The sequence below is a fragment of the Saccopteryx leptura genome, chromosome 9 (genome assembly GCF_036850995.1).
Source record: "Saccopteryx leptura isolate mSacLep1 chromosome 9, mSacLep1_pri_phased_curated, whole genome shotgun sequence".
NCBI classification, from domain to species: Eukaryota; Metazoa; Chordata; class Mammalia; order Chiroptera; family Emballonuridae; genus Saccopteryx; species Saccopteryx leptura.
Genome location: NC_089511.1, coordinates 14,904,653 through 14,926,795, shown reverse-complemented (window position 1 = coordinate 14,926,795; position 22,143 = coordinate 14,904,653). Strand labels below are relative to the sequence as shown.

The window sequence follows — 22,143 nt, the reverse complement described above, 5'->3', positions numbered from 1 at the left end:
GACATGAAATTCCCCAGGGAGATGTAGAGCTATGATAAACAAAGTATCTGCCAGTGGTTACCATCCACAGAGAGTACTGTGGCTGCACTCAAGGAAAGAGGGGGAGAAGACGGCTGAGCCAGCAGAACAGCCTTAAAGACGAGAAAAGGCGAGCGTGTGGGTGGCAGGAAGTGCAGCTCCTGAGAGTCAGCGATACATTGTATATTCGTTCACTGCTTTGTGCCAACTTGACTCTCAGGGTCTCCACTTCTTCCCTTGGGAAACGAAAGGGCCGAGGAGACAAAGGAATTTGTTTCTTGAGCCTTCTCAGGATTGATAAGGCATCATCCACTGAACAACCCAAAATGGACTCAGATTATCCAACTCTTTACCCTCCATCATCTGTAATCTTATTGTCATGGAAACACCAAGTTTGTTGCTTTAGTCTGGAGTCTGAAAAATTTAGATCGCCAAATTAAGTACTTTCGTATAGATCAGGGACTTCAAAATATTTATGTACAACTTCTGGATTTCATCAATTATGCCATTTATTTACTTAAACAGAGAGATTGTGAGTGTCAGATACTAAACGTTTAATAGTTAGGAAAGGAAGGATTTCTGCCTCGGATAGCTGTCAGTCTCACCGAGTGAGACATGAACTGACGAAATGATCTACTTCATAAAAGCAAATCTACAATGTATACATCTATAGCCTGACGTCGAGGTACCAGAATAAAAGGGTATGCATGTGCAAGGTTGGTGAAGCACTCCAGACGGCTAGATCCCAGACGAGGTGGGTGGGGGCAGACAGACTGAGATGGGGGGCTGGAATCAGGTGCGCAAAGGGACTGGGAACACATGCTCGATAGTTCTCTAACTCGTGCCTCCCAGAGACGCTGTTTTAATAGGGCACTGAGAGCCAGCGTTGCGCATAGTACTTCAAAAGTTTTACACCAGCGTGAAGCATTTCTCATTACCGAAGAGAGGAAGATTAAAGCAATTTCATAGCACAATTAAAGTGTTACATTACTGAAATGCTAATGAACTAAGCCAGTAAGTAATTCAGTATATAGTCTGAAACAGGATTGCTAATGTCTCATCCCTTTTATAAATATACAGCAACTTTCGGCTGTGAGTGCATGTGTGTATGCACCCACGTCCACACACCCGCACATACGCAAACACACAAAAATGCATGCGCACACATTAGTGTAGCCTTACTTATTGAAAATGATTTTATAATCACATATAAAAATAAATAAATGCATAAAATAAATAAAGAAAAGTTAATAGAGGGTTAGAGGGGATAGCAAATCATTATTCTATTCTAAGGTTAATATTAAATACAAACATCACAAGAGAAACAAATGGAGATTTACCTTGTCAATCTGCAAGTGAATATATGTTTAACTTCTGACAGGAGAAAAATATGTTCTCTCCTAACTTCCATAATGTGGATAAAAAAAAAATCTAATTAATGAGGACAAAGTATCATTCCGAATCCAATCGTTGCCTTCTTTTTGCTTCCCATTCTCAAATCCGTAATGCCCTGAATGGAGGAAAAAAAAAAAAAAGACGAACCTTCAGCTCAGCGGCGCTACCTGTTTGAGCCAGTAGCTGACACTTGCGCTGATAATAATTTCTTCCTTTGCCATTGTGCATGCAGCTGGTAGGGGACGAGCCAGTGAGATGGAGGTAATAGGGGGGAATGTGCTCAAGGGATGTGTGAAATTCTATCGATAAATTTGGTATTAGGTCAGAGGTTAAAGTCAATAATAACTTCATTTTCTTCTACCGAAGAGAGAGAGAGAGAAGGAGTGAAAGAGAGAAGTATTGGTAAGGTTAATCTCTGAATGTATCCTCACAACACACCCTGGCACCTTTTTCTTGCTTGAATTGTCCCAATTCATTCCTCTGTCCACCTGTTCATCCATCCATATGTCCATCCTATAAGAATTTATTTAGTATCTGTTATATTTTGGAAAACCTGCCAGATGCTACCATTTAAACATGGCTGGAATTCAGGAAACTAGGTAGGATGTCCCTTATCTCAATGATAAAGAAACTGAAGTTCAAAGACCTTGATTCTTAAGTAGAAAGCTGGTCAATGCCCAAACCAAAATTTAGAGTCACTTATGTTTGTTAATTTCTTCATTCGTTCAACCCACACATTGTTGTGGGAAAAGTCTGCTAGATGTTCGGAGTTAGTGTGGGTTGGGACAGTTGTGATTTCTAACTGTGCGGAGTTTGCACTCTACTGAGAGCATTTGGTGCCCAAAATGTGTCACCCTCTTTCTTTATTACATGTTCTCAATACAGCAAAAGTGAACGTACTGAACATCCACTCTGTGTAGGGCACTAACCACATTACATTTAAAACAAGCACAATATTCCCTTCATTGTATTTCCTTCACAATATATTCTGTTTCACAAATAAGAAAGCAAACAATAGTGTCATATGCACTATTGGAGTATACCTCAAGATCTTACAGGAAGATTATAGAAAAATCTCGGCTTCATTGTATTTTTTATACAAGGAGTAGAAGTGAGGGTGGGTTGAGAACTTGACTTCCTTGTGAAATTCCTACCTTGTCAATTATATATAAAGCCCAAGGATTTCCTCTTGACATTAAATGTAGGTGGGACGGAGTGAAGAAAAAAGGCACGCACTGCAGACACCAGTAAAGATAAACATCTGTAAGGCTCTGTTGATCTTTTCCTGCTCAAAGAGTTGAGCTATATAGATTACTCATACACCTCCGAGAATGATGTGGGTCAAGCAAAAAAACTGTATGGGCAATATAAAAATTGTCAGAGAAGTGTACGGGAACTGCTGAACACGGACAATGGGAAAAAAGTAGCATTAGTTTGGGAAGACAGATCATGGGTTGGTAACTGGCTTCAAGAGCTAGGAAAACTGTGGAAGCATTCTCAAAACTTCTATTTTCAATCACACACAAAGATCGGCTTGGCCAAAGTAGGAAGAGTGCTTTGAAACAAGAACCCGGAAGCCAAGAAGTCAGTCTGAGAAGCTACTGAAATACTTAGGTAAAACATAACAAGGATATATTTTTAAAGAGCCAATAAACTAACTTTTTAAACATACGAACACTAGCCACAGCATGTGCTCAGTCATTAGCACTCCGTAATGGAAACCGCCAACGACCTGAGTACAATCTGCACACACTGGGATCTATAGTGTGTAGAATGATAGTGCATCTATCTGTTTGAAAATAACTAGAACAAAAGAAAATGCGGCATCAGAGGTGGAATTTGCACTTGGCAGTTTTTCTTACCCTCTGCTTTCTACCTCTCTAAGCCCCTCTTATCATGTTAAGTGTACATTTATTTTATTTTATTTTTTTTATAATTGAGGTAATTATATTTCTTTTACGGTAAAATGGTATATATGATACTTCATCATTAATATGACAATGGATGGGGAACAGAAACACTCATTGAGAGAGCTATTCAAGGCCAATTTTGCCTATCCTTTAAAATTACCTGTACTTGCCAATGTTGGTTTTCCAGGAAATAATTGCTTCTATTCCTAAAGAGAGACTGGGCCTGTCTATACTTTGCATGTGTCAATTCTGAGATGGATTCACAATTTGGGGAAATGAATACAATATGAGAAAGGGTCCCATCTCATATGTCCTGACTGTGTCCCACACTCTTGATACTGCACCTCAGAAAATGAAGGGGTGTGTACTTCAGAAAGGGGAATAAACCACATGCTTTCTCGGGTCCTTTTGAATGGAAATGTCCTAAACATTTGTTAAATAGATTCTTAGAGTAAGACATTTTGTCACTGCTCAAAAATGATCCCATATTCAGGTGACACTTGATTATTTTACACATTCCCAAGTGAGCTATGGGCAGTGTTCCTTCATTTCACACCCACCCACCTTGCTGATCTTACTGAGTAGAATGTCCTTCCCCACCTTCTCTTTCCTTCTGTCAGCCACCTCTTTGGCTAACATTTCTCTAGTCAGTTGGGGCTTCTTCCGGAAAGGTTCCTCAGATTCCCAGGATGGTGCTGCTCTCTTGGGCTACCAGAATCACTCAGTAATAAGTCAGCTGCAGCCCTACTTTGTGGCGTCCCTACTGGAGTTGGCATCCTTGAGGTCAGGGGCATTGTCACATGTGTGGAGGGAATTACTCAGAGTGGTCAGAAAAAGGTTGAGTTAATACTGCCAGGATTGGTGATGCACTGGATGGTGGAGGGGAGAGTCTTGGTTTTCTGACTGAACTGATTTGCCTGAGGTCATTTAAACCCAGTTCTATCTTAATTCCAAAGGCCATTTTACCCCACTGGAGAGCTCTTTTTCTCCAAAACTCTGTATCTGCTCCATGTCCCCTGAATTGAAACCAAATTGTGTAAATGCAACTTTTCTTCACTCTTTCATGTACTTTGTTTGTTTGTTTGTTTCTAGATTGAACACATATCAGCATCCTTAGGTGGCATTTGGAGTTCTTGTGGAAGGGGTTTACAGAAGGTGTTCTCAGCTATGTCTGCTGCAGAGGCACATGGGAAGGTTTGGAAATGCCAAAGTCAAGGCTGACTCCAATTTCTAGTGGTAGAACCTAGGTATTAATATTTACTGAACTCCTTAGCTGGTTTTCATGTGCAGACAGGTGCAGAAAAACCGCCTCAAAATACACAGACATGTAAGGAGTCTGTACATGTCTGTATGTGTGCATGTGTGTGATATTATTTCTATAGTAATAATTCTAGGAGCACCTTTTCTGTTGCTTAGATATCAGATTATGCATTACAGTACCGCTTTCCAGGGTCCTCAAACTCTTTACACAGGGGGCCAATTCACTGTCCCTCAGACCATTGGAGGGCCGCCACATACAGTGCTCCTCTCACTGACCACCAATGAGAGAGGTGCCCCTTCCGGAAGTGCGGCAGGGGGCCGGATAAATGGCCTCAGGGGGCCGCATGCGGCCCGCGGGCCATAGTTTGGAGACGCCTGGTTTAGATAGTACAAGAGTGGGAGCAGCTTAAATACTTATACATCCATCCATAGGGTAGTGGTTAAATAAATTGTAGTGCATCTGTCTGTAAGATGGATGTTATACCACTTTAAAATAAATTGGGGAAGCTCTTTATGTACTACTATAGAAAGATTCTAAGGATCTATGGTTCAGTGAGAAAGAAAAACAAAATGAAGGACAGCACATATAGAGTACTATAATTTGTATTTTTAAAATAGCACTTGAACATATATTTAGAAATCTCTGGAAGTATATATGAAAAGTAATAGCAATAGCACTTGTATTTTGTTGTTGGTGTTGCTGTTATTAAGGGGAGGAGCATCAACATGGCAGGAGGACCGAGGTGGCATCCTAGGTTCACTGCATGTCTTTGTATATTTTTGATTTTTAAAATATTTGACTAAATTATTCAATATGTTAATTTTTCCACTAATTTTACAGTTGATGTCAGAGAAATACAAAGATATGAATTGCAGTACCAGTTATTAACCAACCCTGTCATGGATAATTAACTTTTAAGGAAGTCTCAGTTTTCGCATCATTAAATGAGAATAAACTAGCCTTTTTTTTCAGCATAGGAGACATAATTTGTAATATATATATATATGGGAAAGCCTTTAGTCCACACAAAATAGATACCCAGTAACTATCCATGTCCATTCCTCTATTATTTTTTAGAATTTGGGGAAATGTCCACAGCAAAAGTCCAGGGAAATAAAAGGGTTGAGTTTCATTGTCTAAAATTAATACACTCCTTCTCTATTCTCTAACTGGCTGTTTTGAGAAAACATATTTAGGGGTGAGGAGAGCAAAGGACGGTAATCCTGCATCATGGGGGCACAAGAATATTTCAGAAACCTTATTACAGCAAAGACTGAGCTCTGACTACAGGGTAATTCTATTGAAAAAATGATAATTATGTGTCAAGTTGCATTAATGTTATTGCATTCTCTCCAGAGTATTTGATAATTAAGTTGTCACTATTGAGTCTATAATGAAAGTCACTTGTATTGAAGACTTTTACCAGAAAAGAATCCCGACTGGAGTTCTAATTGGTCTTCCTCAGAAGTGTCAGAGAATTGTCCGGGCTGGCCCTGCATTTCCCTAGCATTCGGGCAGGCCTGCTACAAGGCCGAGAAACCCTTTCACCTGGGCACAGGTGCGCTGCCAGATTCCTCTCCAACAAGGTGTCCCCCAAGACAGTCTCCCACAGGTAGCATTCTGGATTATTCTTTCCTTCTAACGGAAGTAGTTTCTTGAAGGAGGACATGGAGGTGAGTCTGTGTCCCCCTGGGGACTGAGTTAGTGGCCATGAGAGCATTTACTTTGAAGAAAGAGTGGGAGCAGAAGCTACATATTGTGTGACCTTAAATGTCTGTGTGAAAACTAATAACAAGACAGCCAAAATAAACCTTTTGCAGAACTATTCCTTGATGAATGACTGCTTCAGGGATAGTTAAACTTCAATAATAAATCCAAAGTTTAGGCCCTGGCCGGTTAGCTCAGTGGTAGAGCATCGGCCTGGCATGTGGAATTCCCGGGTTCGTTTCCCCAAGTTGAAAGTGAGGTTGGGGTTTTGGGATATGAATGGATTCAGGGGAGGCCTACCAAGATGGACGTCTTCTATGTCACTAAGCAGAAAATAACGCAGCATTGCTTACTAAGTCTGAAGATAATCCTTCCTGTGTCTGTGTCTTTGTTACCTTATCTGTGAATTGGAAAGATAGAGTTCCTTTTCTTGTAGTGCAACTGTGACAAAGTGTGATGTTTGAAACCGCTTAACACAGATCTCTGCACATACTAAGGACTTAATTTATATCAGTCGTAATTACAACAACAAACCTGTTTAACAGTTTTTCATTCTTCAACTAGTCCCCTGGCATAAGAACTATGAGCAAGTCCCAGCCCTGAAGCTGGAATATGAGCTATGGATGTGGACCTGGAACATCTAATCAGAGATTATATTTCTGGCTCATCAAAGCAAAACGTCTTTTAGCAGAGCCCTTATTACCCAATTACGAATGCCCTTTGTGCAAGGTTGTTAACTATCTCTCTGATAGTTCCTGAGTTTCCTGCAGTGGTGTGACGGGTTTAAATCCTCCACGACTAGACTAGAGAGTCCTGTTCTCAGTGACTGGGACATGCACAAGCAATCAGATGTCATAATGCATGTGAAAATGGTTTCATAAATGACAAGCACCAAGTGAAAATAGGGCTCACTGTCAGTAGATGCAATTTGATAAGAGAAAATTAAGTGTAATGGGTTTACCAATCGTGCTTATGATCACAAATTTAATTAAGAAATTTATGTAGGAAATAAGTAATATTTAAGAGATGGTTATGTTTATGTTTAACTTTAGGCTGAAATAAGCACAGTAACAAATTCATTCAAACATCGCTATTTAGAACATGAAAACATTATAGACAGTATAGTAGCGTAAACATTTTTCAGTCTCTGGAAACACTAGCACACTGTGGAATATGTGAGGCGCCCTTATTTTCAGTGCTTGGTTCAGAATCATAGTTTTGGCCCAACAGTTTGGGGATCTTTCTCTTTACCTGGTGCAGTGGTACAATACCATTAAGTTGCACCTGATGTGTGTACATCAGTAAATGGGGAACAATGCTTACTCGAGAATCCTCAACTGTCTCTAACTGATCAAGGTACTTTCCTGTCAAACAAATTCAAAAGGAGTCTGAAGGCTTTGGCTAAAATAAACGCTAAATTATTTTTTTCAATGATCTTGGAGTTTGCAAATTGAGGACACAGTTAGGCAAAAACCCAGAAGTGCTTTAAAGAAGAAGGAAAAATTAATAGTTCTTAGAGTTAAAAGTACATTCTTGGGCATTGGCTGTCTTGCGTTCTGAGTCCTCGGCTCGGGCCAGCCTGGTTATCCCCGGATGTCAGGCAGTCAGGATGACGAGCGCCAGGAGGTCTGGTCAGCCCAGTGGCCCGGAGTGGATGTCGAGTGGATGGAAACTGGAGTCCTTCCGGGGATACTCAGGGGTCTGAGTCTGTGAGTTTGTTACCAGAGAGAGGGTGAGCTAGAGGTCCGGATGTCTATGCAGGCATTGATGCAAAACTAGAAAGTTCAAAAAAAGTGTAAGTTCCCAGACTGGTTAGTGTAAGAATGGAGTGTTTCTTCATGCCTCAACCTCCATAATGTTAATAATTGTAACAGACTCGTTAAAAGGACTTCGTTTTATATGCTCCCTATCATCACTCTTTGCTCACTCCCCAATCCTGCTGTGTTGTTTTTCCCTGGCCTCAGGATGTCAGGTCACAAGGCGCCTGCAGCCTCTCGGGGAAGTCGCCACGCCCCCCTCCCGCCCCCGTGGGTGCCCTCCCCAGAAACCCAGACTCGCCACAGAGCTACAGTGTCCCAGACTCCCCCTCCTCACGGCCTCTGGAGTCCAGTGTAGGGGATCTAGTAAAGACATGCAAAATCTCACTATTTTTTAAAAATTTAAATTTTATCAGAAAAATTTCATTGCATTGCAGTATCTACCTTTTTAAGTGGAAGATTCCAAGGGGGGATAAAGGACTCCAAATATGAGATGCAACCCACACGGCATTTATCATAAAATCCAGATACTAGAGTGATGTTATTGCCAAGGAAAGAAGAACACCAATAGGTTGGATACTTACAAGTTATACTGAAAAACACAGTGACAACAGTATTCTGTTCTGTGGGATGGCAAAAATAGGAGGAAAACGGGGACTTAGTCACTAAAACAGGAAGTAGTGGAAAACAAATACGTGCATTGAAAATAATGAAATGGTCGCTCTTTAGGAAAATAAAATTATTACTATGCTAGAAAACTTTGTAGTAAAAATGTCAAATAAATGTGCTTTTTAAAATAAAGATACAATATAGAAATACAAATCTAAATATAGAAGACATTTAAAAACGAAAACAAATCACTAGTATATACTTGTTTACTAGTGATGTTAAAAAATTATAACATCTCAAATTTGTTCTTGACATTTAGCAAAGCGTAAGATATCAAGGCTGTATCTGATATATATATATAATATATATATATTATATATTATATATATATATATATATATAACTAAGAAAACAAACAGAAAAAAAAATAGTTAAAAATATGTTGCTGCCCACCATCCGTATCCATCCAGCACACATCCTTGAAAAAGACTATTACTTACTTACTTACATCAATCATCTGGTCCAGGGAATATTTATCAAAGGTTCTTTTAAGGAATAAATAATTTAGATGATCTGCTCATAACATTCCTTATGTAAAAGCCTTCAATGGACTTCCATTGTACTTAGAATAAAACCTAGCATCTCACAAGGAACGGTAAGCCCCTGACGATTGATTATCTGCAGGCTTCCCCTCTGTCCGCTTCCTGCACTCAATGTGCTCTTTTCACCAAGGTCTAGCCACAGGGATACCTTTCTTAGGTCTAGTTGCCACTGCTGTCTTTGAAGCACAGGATCCTCGTTATTCCTTTCATAATCCTTACTAAAATTTGTATTCCATTGCTGTGAGTCCTTGTTGTCTTATGAGAATGGTGGTATACGACATGGCTCTGGGCTGTGTTGGAGGATTAGAGACTTTCTTTAGACACACATAGAGGTCTTTTGTTTGCTCATCCTAGAGAGTCCCCACCCAGCTCTGTGCCCTGGGAAGCAGACCATCGCGGAAGGCATCGATGGACCTTCCTGCTCTCCGGCTTCAGATGGAATTGGGGAGGGAAAGTGGGAGGCAGGAAACTGAGGCAGGAGTGTTTGCTCCACTGAATCCCTCATGCACTGTCACAGTTGGCTGCCGCATCTTTAATATGGCTCACATCTCTTGCCAAGCAGTCTTCTTCACCTCGTTAGCCTCTTTTCTTCCCTCCTGCCCATTCAAACCTGGGAATAGCAAGGTCACAGCTCGCCCAGGGCAATTGTATTACTTCTTGTGGTCTCCTTAAATCTGGCCAAAGTTTGTAAATAGTCTCTCTATTAAACTCTCCCACAACTTTCCAGTTTGATCCTATAACTTACTTATAAAATGAACAAGTAGGATTAGACGTAGGTGGCAATGCCTTAACCATATGCATGTTGTTAGGCCCGAGAGCCTCTTCCATCCTTGTCAAGGGGAGGGCTCACCTTCTCTCCTTTCATACAACACACCACAAATAGGATATAGATGGGGTATTCAATGATAATTTAATATTGAAACACAAATTACTATAATGCATCAATAGAATGGGTCCATATAAAATGAAAATGGTATATGAATAGATCTCAAAGACATTTTAAAAATTTAAAACCTCTACCTAGTAGAAACCATTAGTAAAATAGGGATTATTAATTTTTTTCTTAACAGCAATAAGTGGATATCTAAAAAAGAGATGTAAAAAAGCATTATTAGTAGTGAACACTAATTAAAAGCATTCTTATTCATTCTAAGATTAATTTTGAGAATGGTTAATAACATCATTATTTTTGAACTGTATTCTAGAAGTGAACTTCAATAACAGGAGAAAATATAACAAAACAATAGGGTTTTTTTAAAGTTAAGAGTACAGTGGTGAACATATAATGCAATATTATAGAATTTTTCACTTAAATCTATGTAATTCATCACCCCAATAAATTTAATACAACTTGGGGAAAAAAAGAGTACAGTGGTCACTGTTTGCCACTTATAAGATGTTTCACCTGGGACACTCAACAGAAGCAGCTGCAAACAAAAACAGACAAAAATAGTCAGTAAGCCCAGTAACAGTCAGTAACAAAACTGCCATAAAATCAAGAATGTGCTTATAGACTCTCAAGTGACAGTTTGGGAAATGTATCTATTCCTACTTACAATAACAATAACCAAGAACAATAGCATTTAGTTCCTAGTATAGAACTTTAAATACCAATAAACTCTTGAGAAAATAGTTCAGAATGTTTGAGACTGGAGTGAAGAGGGAGGAGGAAGTCCCAGAGATTAGGTGTTAGAAATAAAAATAAAAGAAATTGAGGTGGGATGACTTTGTGAACACTGAAGCACTGTGAAGGTTTGCTTCACCAAGTTCTCTCCACAAGATCACTGCTTTGACATTAGAGGCTACTTTTCACCTCCCGCATTCCCAGAATCTAACATCTCATATGCTATAGGAGTTAGATGTATGTTTTGTTGTATGAGTGATATCTAAGAAATAATAGTTAAAGAAATGAATTCAAGATGAAAGACTAGCTGATGCAGGAGATCTTCAAGTTCTAGTTCAAACTGCCTTCCCCTGAAAGTAGGCATTGCATATAAACCCACTTAGTGTCCAAGCCCTTGAGATTGTATAGCTCCACGAAAAACAGAAAGGATCTACAATGGTTGTTTTCCTTCCTCCAAAATCAGTGCATATCACTAGACTAAAATGAGGAATGCCCAAGAGTGTCATGGGAGAGCTTCATATTTACTAAGACTTTCGAGAAAACTCATTCAAATCCTGTGTTCATTTCCAATTTCCCCTCCGGTTTTGAGACCAGATGCAGCTGGAAGCCACAGTAGATGTCAGAGGGACAGTTATTTGAACTGGAGGATGCTAAAAATAAAGTGACCAGTGGGGGCATGGGAAGGATTAGCCATAAAGGACTCACGCTTTCCTCAGAATTACAGTTATCTCCGAAATGCTGTTTGAACTGATACTCTAAGTGGGAAGACATTCTGACAGCACTTCAGAAGGGATTTTCATCGACAGATTAACTGTGTTGGTTCCATTAACTCAGCTATGTCCAGTGAGTATAGAAAAGGTTAGAGATTGTAAGCTTTATTGAAAACAAAACTATTTAAAAGATCAGACTCAAGTTTGGTAAAACGTAAGACTTTTAAAAACCAACATGTTATTATGTATTATGAAGTCACAGGTTAGGGGGAGGCTTGCTAGACACCCTAGCAGAGATAATATGTTTCAAAACCAGAAGACTAAGTAGACAGTCTTGGCTCCAACGGTGAGCCGGGTGGCCTTTGGCAGTTCATTTACCTACCCGAAGAGTCCCTTTTCTTGTCTAAATGATGAAAGCAATATGCCACATTAATAATCTTTGAGCAGGTTGTTTGGACAACTATAAAAAAGTAAATGGTCTCTTTATGAAAGGATGTTTCTGCATGGATTTTTGCATTTAATTATATTTAACATAATGAGATGTAAAAGAACTATAGAGCCTTGACCAATTGGCTCAGTGGTAGAGCATTGGCCCTGGCATGTGGATGTCCGAGGTTCGATTCCCGGTCAGGGCACAAAGGAGAAGCACTCATCTACTTCTCCACCCCTCCCCCTTCTGCTTCTTCTCTCTGTCTCTCTCTCTAACCCTCCTGCAGCCATGCCTCAGTTGAGTGAGTTGGCACCAGGCACTCAGGATGGCTCCATGATCTCCGACTCAGGCACTAAGAAGAAGTCAGTTCCTGAGCAACGGAGCAATGCTTCTGATGGGCAGAACATCTCCCCCTGATGAGCTTGCTGGGTGGATCCTGGTTGGGGTGCATGTGGGAGTCTGTCACTGCCTCCCTTCCTCTCCCTGAATAATAAAAAAACAAACAACTATTTATATTAGCTTCTGCCCACCAATATCTTAACTGTAGGTTGGAAAGATACATTCCCCCCCACCCCAAGACCCTTCCTCTTCTTTCCTGCGTCCTTCATTTTCTTCTTTTTCTATTACCACTTACATGTCAGTTAAGTGCCTGCCCTGTGCAAGATGCTGAGCAGGATGCACAAGGTATCCCCGGACCCACTTCCGAAGCCTCTCGCTCACTCTCAGCGCTTGGAAACCTAGTTCATCGCTGTGAGATTCTAGCATGTTCTCAAGAAATTGATAGCGATTCTTGCACCACCCTCTCCCCCCACCAACCTCTCTTAGACTCCTAGCTTAAATTCTAGGGCCTTATAATGTATATATATATATATATATCACTCTCACACATGTTTCTGAATACAGTTGTACGTGTCTGCTAAAAGAAAATGAATAGAGCAATTGTCTAATAATTTAACAATGAGGGTAATGTTATATTTTCATAGACAAACGTTTCATTTATGCTTCAGTGGTTGGAAAGGTGGCAGATTTTAATGCTTTACAGACTAGACTTGTAAAAAATGATTACTCTCTGAGTCCCAGTGCTCTCATTAGCAGCTGCGTGACCTTGGCAATTTATTTAGCTCCTCTGCTTTAGTCTCTTAAGCAAAAATGGGCAGAATAAAGGTATCTAAACCTAGAGGCTATGGTTAAAGTCAATGAAGTAATGCAGGTAAAAAGCAAAGAATACTGTTGGGCACGTACTAAGAATAGTGAGTAATTATTACCTATATTATTATGTTACAGTTATATAGCTTTTACATGATTTTAAAGCAGGCATTCATTATGCATGCATATACATGTATATTGCACTATACATGCATATATGTGTGTATATATAAAATTAAGACTGTTAACTAATTTCTAAATTGTATTTGTACTTTGTAGTTTTTGTACAATGAGAAAGCACAGAGATTAAGTAGGAAGACATACAATGAATTGGCCAAATGCAGAGAACACCATTTTATAAGGAAATATCTCCAGCTATCTTTTTTCATTTTCTAGTATACAGCATTTTGCTACAGAATGAACAGTTTTAAAGGATAAATGTGATTGTATACTAATGCTTGTAGCTCCCTAGAAAGGTAATTAGTGATGAGAAATCCATATAAAGCACTTTGGAAGAAGCAGTCTAAAGATTGGTGTAGCGGTTACCAAAGCTAATCTGGGCATAGGATTTGGCACCAATAAAAATGCATAATGATTCCTACAACCCTACGCTTCTCCCCAGACCTACATGGCATACATAAGACTTTTTCAGTAAGGGCCATTAGCGAGTCTATAAAATCCTCTTAGGAGAAATACTGATTTTTAGTGCATTTCTCAAATTGGGTAATTTGAGGTATAATTTAAGTGTTTCGAAATCATTAAGACTATACAGTTATATAAAGTTGGCCTCACAATTCCTACTTTGAATTTTTTTGTTTATCTGAAAATCAGCCGATAGCTCTATTATTTATAAGTGTAAATATAAACAACATAACTATGTTTTTCTCTTCTTTTGGAGCCTTGCTTTACAAGGCATGGATTCGTGGTTATATATTAGCTACTGCATTTTCAATTTGTAGGAAGTAAAAAGGAATATTTATTGTCAGATGCATATTCATAAAATATGGATCCGCTGCACCGGCTTCACTAACATTTTGAATATATTCTGTCTCTATTGGTCTCTATGGAAAATCAAGGATGGCTTTCTTTATAAAGTTATTTTTTTTTTATTTCAATCCTATGTTATTCTTGGACGAGGTTGTTTTATTTTGGTTTTTTTTTTCTCTACGCTTCATTTATCTAACACCCAGGTGTGAGCTTCACTCTCATTAAATGTTGCTGCTTCTTAGAGTAAAATCAGTTTTTCTGGTTTTAGTTTATTATGAGCTCAAGCTTCTTTTTCTTGCTTTTCTTTTCTTTTCTCTTTTTGTATATGGAGATTATATATATGTATGTATATCAATAACAAAATGAAAGAATTTCCAAAGACGTTCCATGCTTATAAATAAGACATCTAAATTAATGGCTTTTCAATTTAATGGGAAAAAAATTGCCTATCTACTAATTTCAAATGGCAGAGGTAGGAGATGCTACACTCACTTCTTTTATTAAATGGGAAGGACAATCAGGGCACTGTGCACAGGCAGTTTTGGCAACACATACACTGAGATTCAAATTCTTGCACTGCATCAACGGTTCTGATTAAGTTGTAGAACATTATAAGAGCCCATTTTTCCACCATCCTCATGGGGCAATCCTACAAAGAAAGCTGCAGAACCACAATTCTTAAAGAAAAAGAAAGCATCAATGAACTGAAGACCTGGCTATAAACTCACAGGCACTTCCTAGGCAGGAAGGGCTCTATAGGTGCTCTCACCTCTGGCAGAGTGCTGAGAGGAGGAGTAATCTGCCCTAGGAAATGGTGGGGGAAAATGGCGGGGAGAAAAATGGCAGACTGTTATCAAACTGTTTAATGGTCATATGTGATGGGAATCCTGTTATCAAACTGTGTAATGGTCATATGTGTGCTGGCATGAGCAATGGGAATCCTGTTATCAAACTGTTTAATGGTCATATGTGTGCTGGCATGAGCAATGGGGATCCTGTTATCAAACTGTTTAATGGTCATATGTGTGCTGGCATGAGCGATGGGAATCCTGTTATCAAACTGTTTAATGGTCATATGTGTGCTGGCATGAGTGATGGGAATCCGCAGGAGCCCCTGCTGAGAAGTAAGCTTGGAAAGAGCCATCACCCTTTTCATGGAATTGACAAGGGTGTCACACAGTCTGAGGGAGGAAGAGAGAACTGATAGAAGTTATATATGAGGCATGGGAGTCATCGTCTTGAGAAAGGACAACAGTCACCTGACTGCTAGAAAAATGATGGCAGGACTCAAGGAAACCCTTCTGAGCGACAAGCTGCTCTTTTCCAAGGATACTGTAGGATCCCTCCAAAGTCTGAGCACATGAGAAATAGGTCACCAAGAAGAAGAAAGTGACAACACAAGAAAAAGAAACATCTGTCATCATCCCAAAGATAGCATGTGACTGTCCCTCATTTGGGTTTGATTTTTTTTTTTTCTAGATAGAGGACGAGTATTGTTTTGGGGACAGAAAACCACAGCTATGAAGGGTCACCGCTCATCACATTACATCAAGGTGTGCATGAGAATATCAGACTGACATCACCAATGATGTTAACCTTGATCATTTAGCTAACACAGTGTATATTCATTTGAGACTTTGGCCAATACTGCAATACCACGTTGTTTACTTTGTGGCTTGAATTATCTAAGTGTGGCCACTGAGAACTCTTTCAGTTTTGCTCTGTCTTGTTATCACATCTCTATCCTTTCATTTTTTAGTATTTTCTTCCTTTTTTGCAGTACCAGATACCCCAGGTTTAATATCTTTTTTTTTCTGCTCCAGCCCTAAAGTTAGCCATTTCTCCAAGGAGGCTTGGTGCCTGGTGCCTGTCATTGGAGAACAGTACTTAAAAACCAAGGTGTGAGGCGGGCTTGTGGCTTCTGGAGTAACCACATATCTGGGTTTATCAGTAGACCCTTACAGTGGGCCTTTCAGAGCTAGACTATGTAAGGATGTATTCTAACTCAAGTTTACACACATGAGTGATCATCTATCTATCATCTATCTATCTATCTATCTATCTATCTATCTATCTATCTATCTATCTATCTATCTATCTATTTAGTATCTATCATATCATATCATATCAAATCATATCATCGTTTTTGGCACCAGAAGTATTCCCCCAGAAGATAAAAGAAGCTGATTTATGCTTGATGGAAATGTCCATGGATATATTATAAGACTCATTTATAAATAAATTTATGACTTCAAAATAATCTACCATTAAAATTTATCTTCCATTTTCCTTTTGAAAAATTATTAAAAAAAAACAAAAACATCTGAAATAAGCCAGATGCTTGGGTGACATGTAGTGATTCCTGGTAGCGGCTGCTATTTTAATCAATTGTTTGAGAACAGGAGGTAATGCTTAACCATAGAAATGTCTCACACCAGTATTATTCCAGTGATGGACTAGCCTGGTATGGGCCAAAAATGTATTGCTTGGAATTATTTTTAAAAGAAGATAATTGTCAGGAAACAATTCTAGAAATCTGTGCTATTCACTTTTATTTAAAATGATGTTGCAACTTATGCTAACCCTTTAGTAATGGAAGCATAAACTAAATTTATAATAACAGGCACAGGAAAACAGCATGTTCTCATGATTACATTTCACCCATTGCACAGTCTGCAAATTGGGATCAGATATTGTCACAAACCAACTGTGTTATATCAGACTAGTCTTAAAATTCTCTCTATTTATACCAGTGGTAGTCAACCTGGTCCCTACCACCCACTAGGGGGCTTTCCAGCTTTCATGGTGGGCGTTAGCGGAGCAACCAAAGTATAAATAAAAAGATAGATTTAACTATAGTAAGTTGTTTTATAAAGATGTATTCTGCCAAACTTAGTGAAAATTCGACATAAAGTACTTGGTAAGTAATTATTATTATATGCTTTAACTTGCTGTAACTCTGCTTTATAAATTTTATAAATTAAAGTTACTTCTCTACTTTATAAATCACCATTACTGTGGAACCGGTGGGCAGTTAGAAAACTTTACTAACAGAGATACAAAAGTGGGTGGTAGGTATACAAAGGTTGACTACCTCTGATTTATACCATTGTTTTTCATAAAGGCAGTCTTTTGTTTTAAGGAAGGAAAGCTTAAGAATTGATGTCCATTGAATATCTATATATCTATATCTATATCCATCTATCTATATATATATATAGATATTTTCAAACATATAATATAACATTTCCGTTATTTCTATTTATGCTCAGTGTTGCTCACACCTTATGAGTCAGGTAAAGCACATTATTTTGAATGGTTGTGTGTCAGCATTAATAACAGTGAGTATCTATAGTATATATCTTATACATGTACCTTCTTACATATTCTAATTTCAATGAATAATAAATATTCTTATGGTCAGGATTTAGAAAGCTCCTACTGTATTATAAGACATGCAACCAATAGTGTTTAAAGAAAAGGGCACTGTTAAGGGGCAAGGATCTTGGTCTAATCAGTTATTTCATTGCTAAATTTTAGTTCTTGGAGAACTTCCTTTAGCTAGTATTTGTACTTCAGTTTTCCTTCTATGTGAAACAGAGGTAATAAGCCCTAACTCAAAGGGTTTTCCTAATGATTAAATAAAACTTTATCAGCCCTGGCTGGTTGGCTCGGTGGTAGAGCGTTGGCCTGGCGTGCGGAAGTCCAGGGTTCGATTCCTGGCCGGGGCACACAGGAGCGGCGCCCATCTGCTTCTCCACCCCTCCCCCTCTCCTTCCTCTCTGTCTCTCTCTTCCCCTCCCACAGCCGAAGCTCCATTGGAGCAAAAGATGGCCTGGGCGCTGGGGATAGCTCCTTGGCCTCTGCCCCAGGCTCTAGAGTGGCTCTGGTCACAACAGAGCGATGCCCCGATGGGCAGAGCATCATCCCCTGGTGGGCATGCTGGGTGGATCCTGGTCGGGTGCATGCGGGAGTCTATCTGACTGCCTCCCCATTTCCAGCTTCAGAAAAATACGAAAAAAAATAAATTAATTAATTAATTAAAAAAAATAAAACTTTATCTATAAAATTGTTGGCAGAAAAAGTGGAACGTTATAAGAACTCAACAAATGTTAGCTTACTCTGTTCATGAGTTATGAGAAAATCAATAGTATATATAAGACATGGCTTCTGGCTCAAAGAAATATACTATCTACTGATACAAAAGTCAAGGAAGAATAATAAGAAAAGCCATCCAGATGGTGACAGTCTTCTTATTGTGCTGTTAGCTGAGTAGCAAATGTATCCTCTATGCTACAAATTAAAGGAGAAATAGCTCTAGAATAGTTGGAGGTGGCCCACTCGAGCAGTGGCTGAGCAGATGGAAAGGATTTGTTAAGGTAAAAATAAGAAATAACTGAAGTCATGCATAGGACAGTTAGGCCTCCATTATAGATTATAGTCATAATCTTTCAATCACTTTTAGCTATTGAAACATTAAAAGCCAAAACTTTTCTTTAAAATGAGTCTGAAGGAATTTGTTTCTGTTGAATATTTTTAATATTTGAGCTATTTTTGCCAAATATTATACTCATGGCTATGCCACCCACGGGGCAAGGGGCGGTGGGGGTGGAAAGAAGACCAGGTAGGAAAGGCCAGTGGAGGATATGTGATGACATCACAGCTCTGTTGATAATCTCTGATGAGTCCTGGTGAAAAACTGCTCCTCTCTCAGCCCCAACTGTTCAATGATGGTAGATGAGGATCTCCCCTTTTTACATGTGGTTATGTATAGAATGAGTTGATTGCAATTTAGTATCTTTGACTCTCTTCCTGTTTTAGGATGCTTTTAGTGGATGCCAATTCTTCTTCTGCCAGAAGCTCTTGGGTTTCCAGTGAGCTGTGAAAACAAAACCTATTAGAAACTGGAACATGAGAGAGAGGATGAGATGATTAGATGAAAAGCACAACAGGGAAGAATTAATGGGAAACACCATGAGTCAGAAAAAGAGAACTTAAAACCATGGATTGCTTCTAAATGAAAAGAAAAAATTTTTAAATATTTTCATAATGGGTTTTAGGACAGCAATTAAAGCCAGCTTCTTCTCTGCTATTGGTCAACACTGAACAACATACTGTCAAACAAGACGAATGCATTTCTAAGTTCATCATTAAGACATAAGCTCACCAGTTCACAACTTCTTTCCACTGTTCTGCTTCCTTCCCCCCCCCCCTAATTTCTTGGACATTTCCTCCTAGTTCATGGATTAGTTTGGCTAGATTTAATGTATTTGACCTCTGGAGATGAATTACTAGCAATGTGAAAGGAAAGAGGATTTCCTCATCTTCCTCCTCATTTTTCCAACCTTTTAGAACCCTCCTAAAGCCTATTCCCCAAACCACTCATAATACTAATAGCATTCTAGTGAAGTTTACTCAATAACCACAGGTAATTATCCCCTAGGGAAAAATGACTAAAGTTTTATGGGCTATTCAACTGTTATCTCTTAATTCTCCTCCTTCAAGTATCCTATAAAACTTACAAATTGCATTTGTTTTGTCCACACAGTACATACACCTAAGTGTAGAAAAAAAAATGGTAAAATTCACCTAATGATGAATATTTTTGTTTATATTTTAGTGGTGGCATGGTGGATCTGCATTTGTCATTAGATGAACCTATAAGCTCAAGTCATTATGCTTTTGTTAACATAGGTAGCTTGATATTAATAAGGGAAGGGGCCAAAGGGAATCATACATTGAAAAGCCCGCTTGCTTCACTAAGGAAGTTATGGCTTCACATACTCCCCAGAGGCAGGATGATATCACTCGTTCCTGGGGTGGAGGGAATAAAAGCAGCAGAAAACATTCCTCTATTGGGTGCGTGCCCAGTAGAAGTCAAGATGGCACAGAAGGAGGTGCTTCCACTTTGGGGTATGTGCAGAAGGAACTAAGATAGAGGCCTTTCTGGCCTGGGAAAAGGATCACATTGGATAGGGACACAGGTCTTTATGTTGGGCCTTATGATGACTGGCTGGACTTTTCCTAGAGTGGGACAGACAAAAATGAGGCATTGGGAACCCGGGGGCAGCCTTCTGGTTCCAACCCATTAAACCTTACCATGCCACGCTCTCTCATGTGTAAGTACTTTGGAATGCCTTCCTGGAGACTGTGTGAAAGAACACGATTTCCACAGGCAGCCTTTTTAATTTTATTTTTTTTTAGTTTCAATATTCATAGATACTGGTGGTGTATATCAAGACCAAGACTTTACCCCCATGTCTTTTTTCTCTCACTATATAAATAATTTTATTGACCTTTCTTTTTTGTTATAAACCCTTCAACTTTCATGGGATCATTTGGAAAAATATATTTCTTATTCCGATTCCATTAATTGGAGAGTCTCTATTTCATATTTTGCTTTTAGGTTACAGACATCATTTTTAAGGGCAATGAAACAGAGAACTGAGAACAAAAGCAAAGAGAACTAACTATATTTGAAAACAAACAACACATCTCCCAATCTCATCGGCATCATGAATTTTAGTTCTAACTAAATATACTGCAACCAAAAAATGCATTTTAAAGACAGTCAGCATCTCTAGGTGTTCTTATAATGATTTTCTACAAATGAGTATTGTCATTTATTTTGCATAATTTTGTTTCTGTTCTCAATATATCTGCAACACTTGGAATAATGATTTTAAAAAATGTGTGGTGGTGGAGGGTTGAGGAATCCTGGCACAGTCACTGTTTCTGAGTTCAGACTTCAGGTATGTAAACCACACATAGGTTTTTACTCTAAAATATCAAGACAGCATTGTAATTATGTGAGGATAGTATTGTGGCATTTTAGGGGGTGTCAAACTCCCTTACAGATTGATCTCTGTATTTGACAATTCTAACACCCTACCTCATGTTCTGACGCCGGGCCACACTTCACTCTGCACCCTGGTAAAGAGTCTCTGGACTAGTTGACTCACTAGCCCCCTTATCAACGAGTCACATGATCTAAATAAGACGAACATACGGGTTTTACCTCACGTACCCATAAAGCAGAAGTCTACCAAAATAGCTTATTTGTTATAATACTAGGGGAACCAGAAAATTGGGAAATAGGATTATCATGCCAAACCTTATAGAAGGCATATAAGAGGTGAAGTCTGATGGGACTTTGAACAAGTTTAATTTACATGAGCATATTGGTAAAGTAGAGACAACACTACACACACACACACACACACACACACACACACGTATTTCTTATGGGGATAGAAAAATATATACACAAGCAAACATACACATTTGTCAAGAACCAATTAAGGACACATAACCTTTGCTTAAATATTTCTTTTTTTTTTTTTTTTTTTTTACAGAGACAGAGAGAGTCAGAGAGAGAGACAGACAGGGACAGACATTAACAGAGAGATGAGAAGCATCAATCATTAATTTTTCATTGCACGTTGCAACACCTTAGTTGTTCATTGATTGCTTTCTCATATGTGCCTTGACCACAGGCCTTCAGCAGACTGAGTAACCCCTTGCTTGAGCCAGCGACCTTGGGCTCAAGCTGGTGAGCTTTTGCTCAAACCAGATGAGCCAGCGCTCAAGCTGGTGACCTTGGGGTCTCGAACATGGATCTTTCACATCCCAGTTCGATGCTCTATCCACTGCACCACCACTTGGTCAGGCTAAATATTTCTAATAGTAGAGAATAATCTAATAGTGAAAAACATAAATTCAAGTCCACTGCCTGACATCAAACTCTGACCCTTCCTTTCACTGCTCTGTCACATTGGGCAAGACAGTTCACCTCTTGCCACCTCATTTTACCGTGCATAGAATGGGGTCACAATAGCTTTTATAGCATACTGTTGTTATGATGTGTTAATAAGTACAAAGCTCATAAAACTGTGCTTGTCATACATTCAGATCTATAACGTCTTTGTTACCAATCTAAAGGGGTTCATTTTTCTGTGCACACCAATGCCCGATTAAAAGGCTAATA

At 39.0% G+C, this 22,143-nt stretch overlaps 1 non-coding gene across 1 annotated transcript; it reads right to left on the bottom strand.

Annotated features, from left to right (window-relative positions):
- Positions 1-10,008: 10,008 nt before the first annotated feature.
- LOC136381682 (U6atac minor spliceosomal RNA) lies at positions 10,009-10,131 on the bottom strand. The gene has a single exon (XR_010747158.1). It is a non-coding gene; the product is annotated as a U6atac minor spliceosomal RNA (small nuclear RNA).
- Between the last annotated feature and the right edge of the window lie 12,012 nt (positions 10,132-22,143).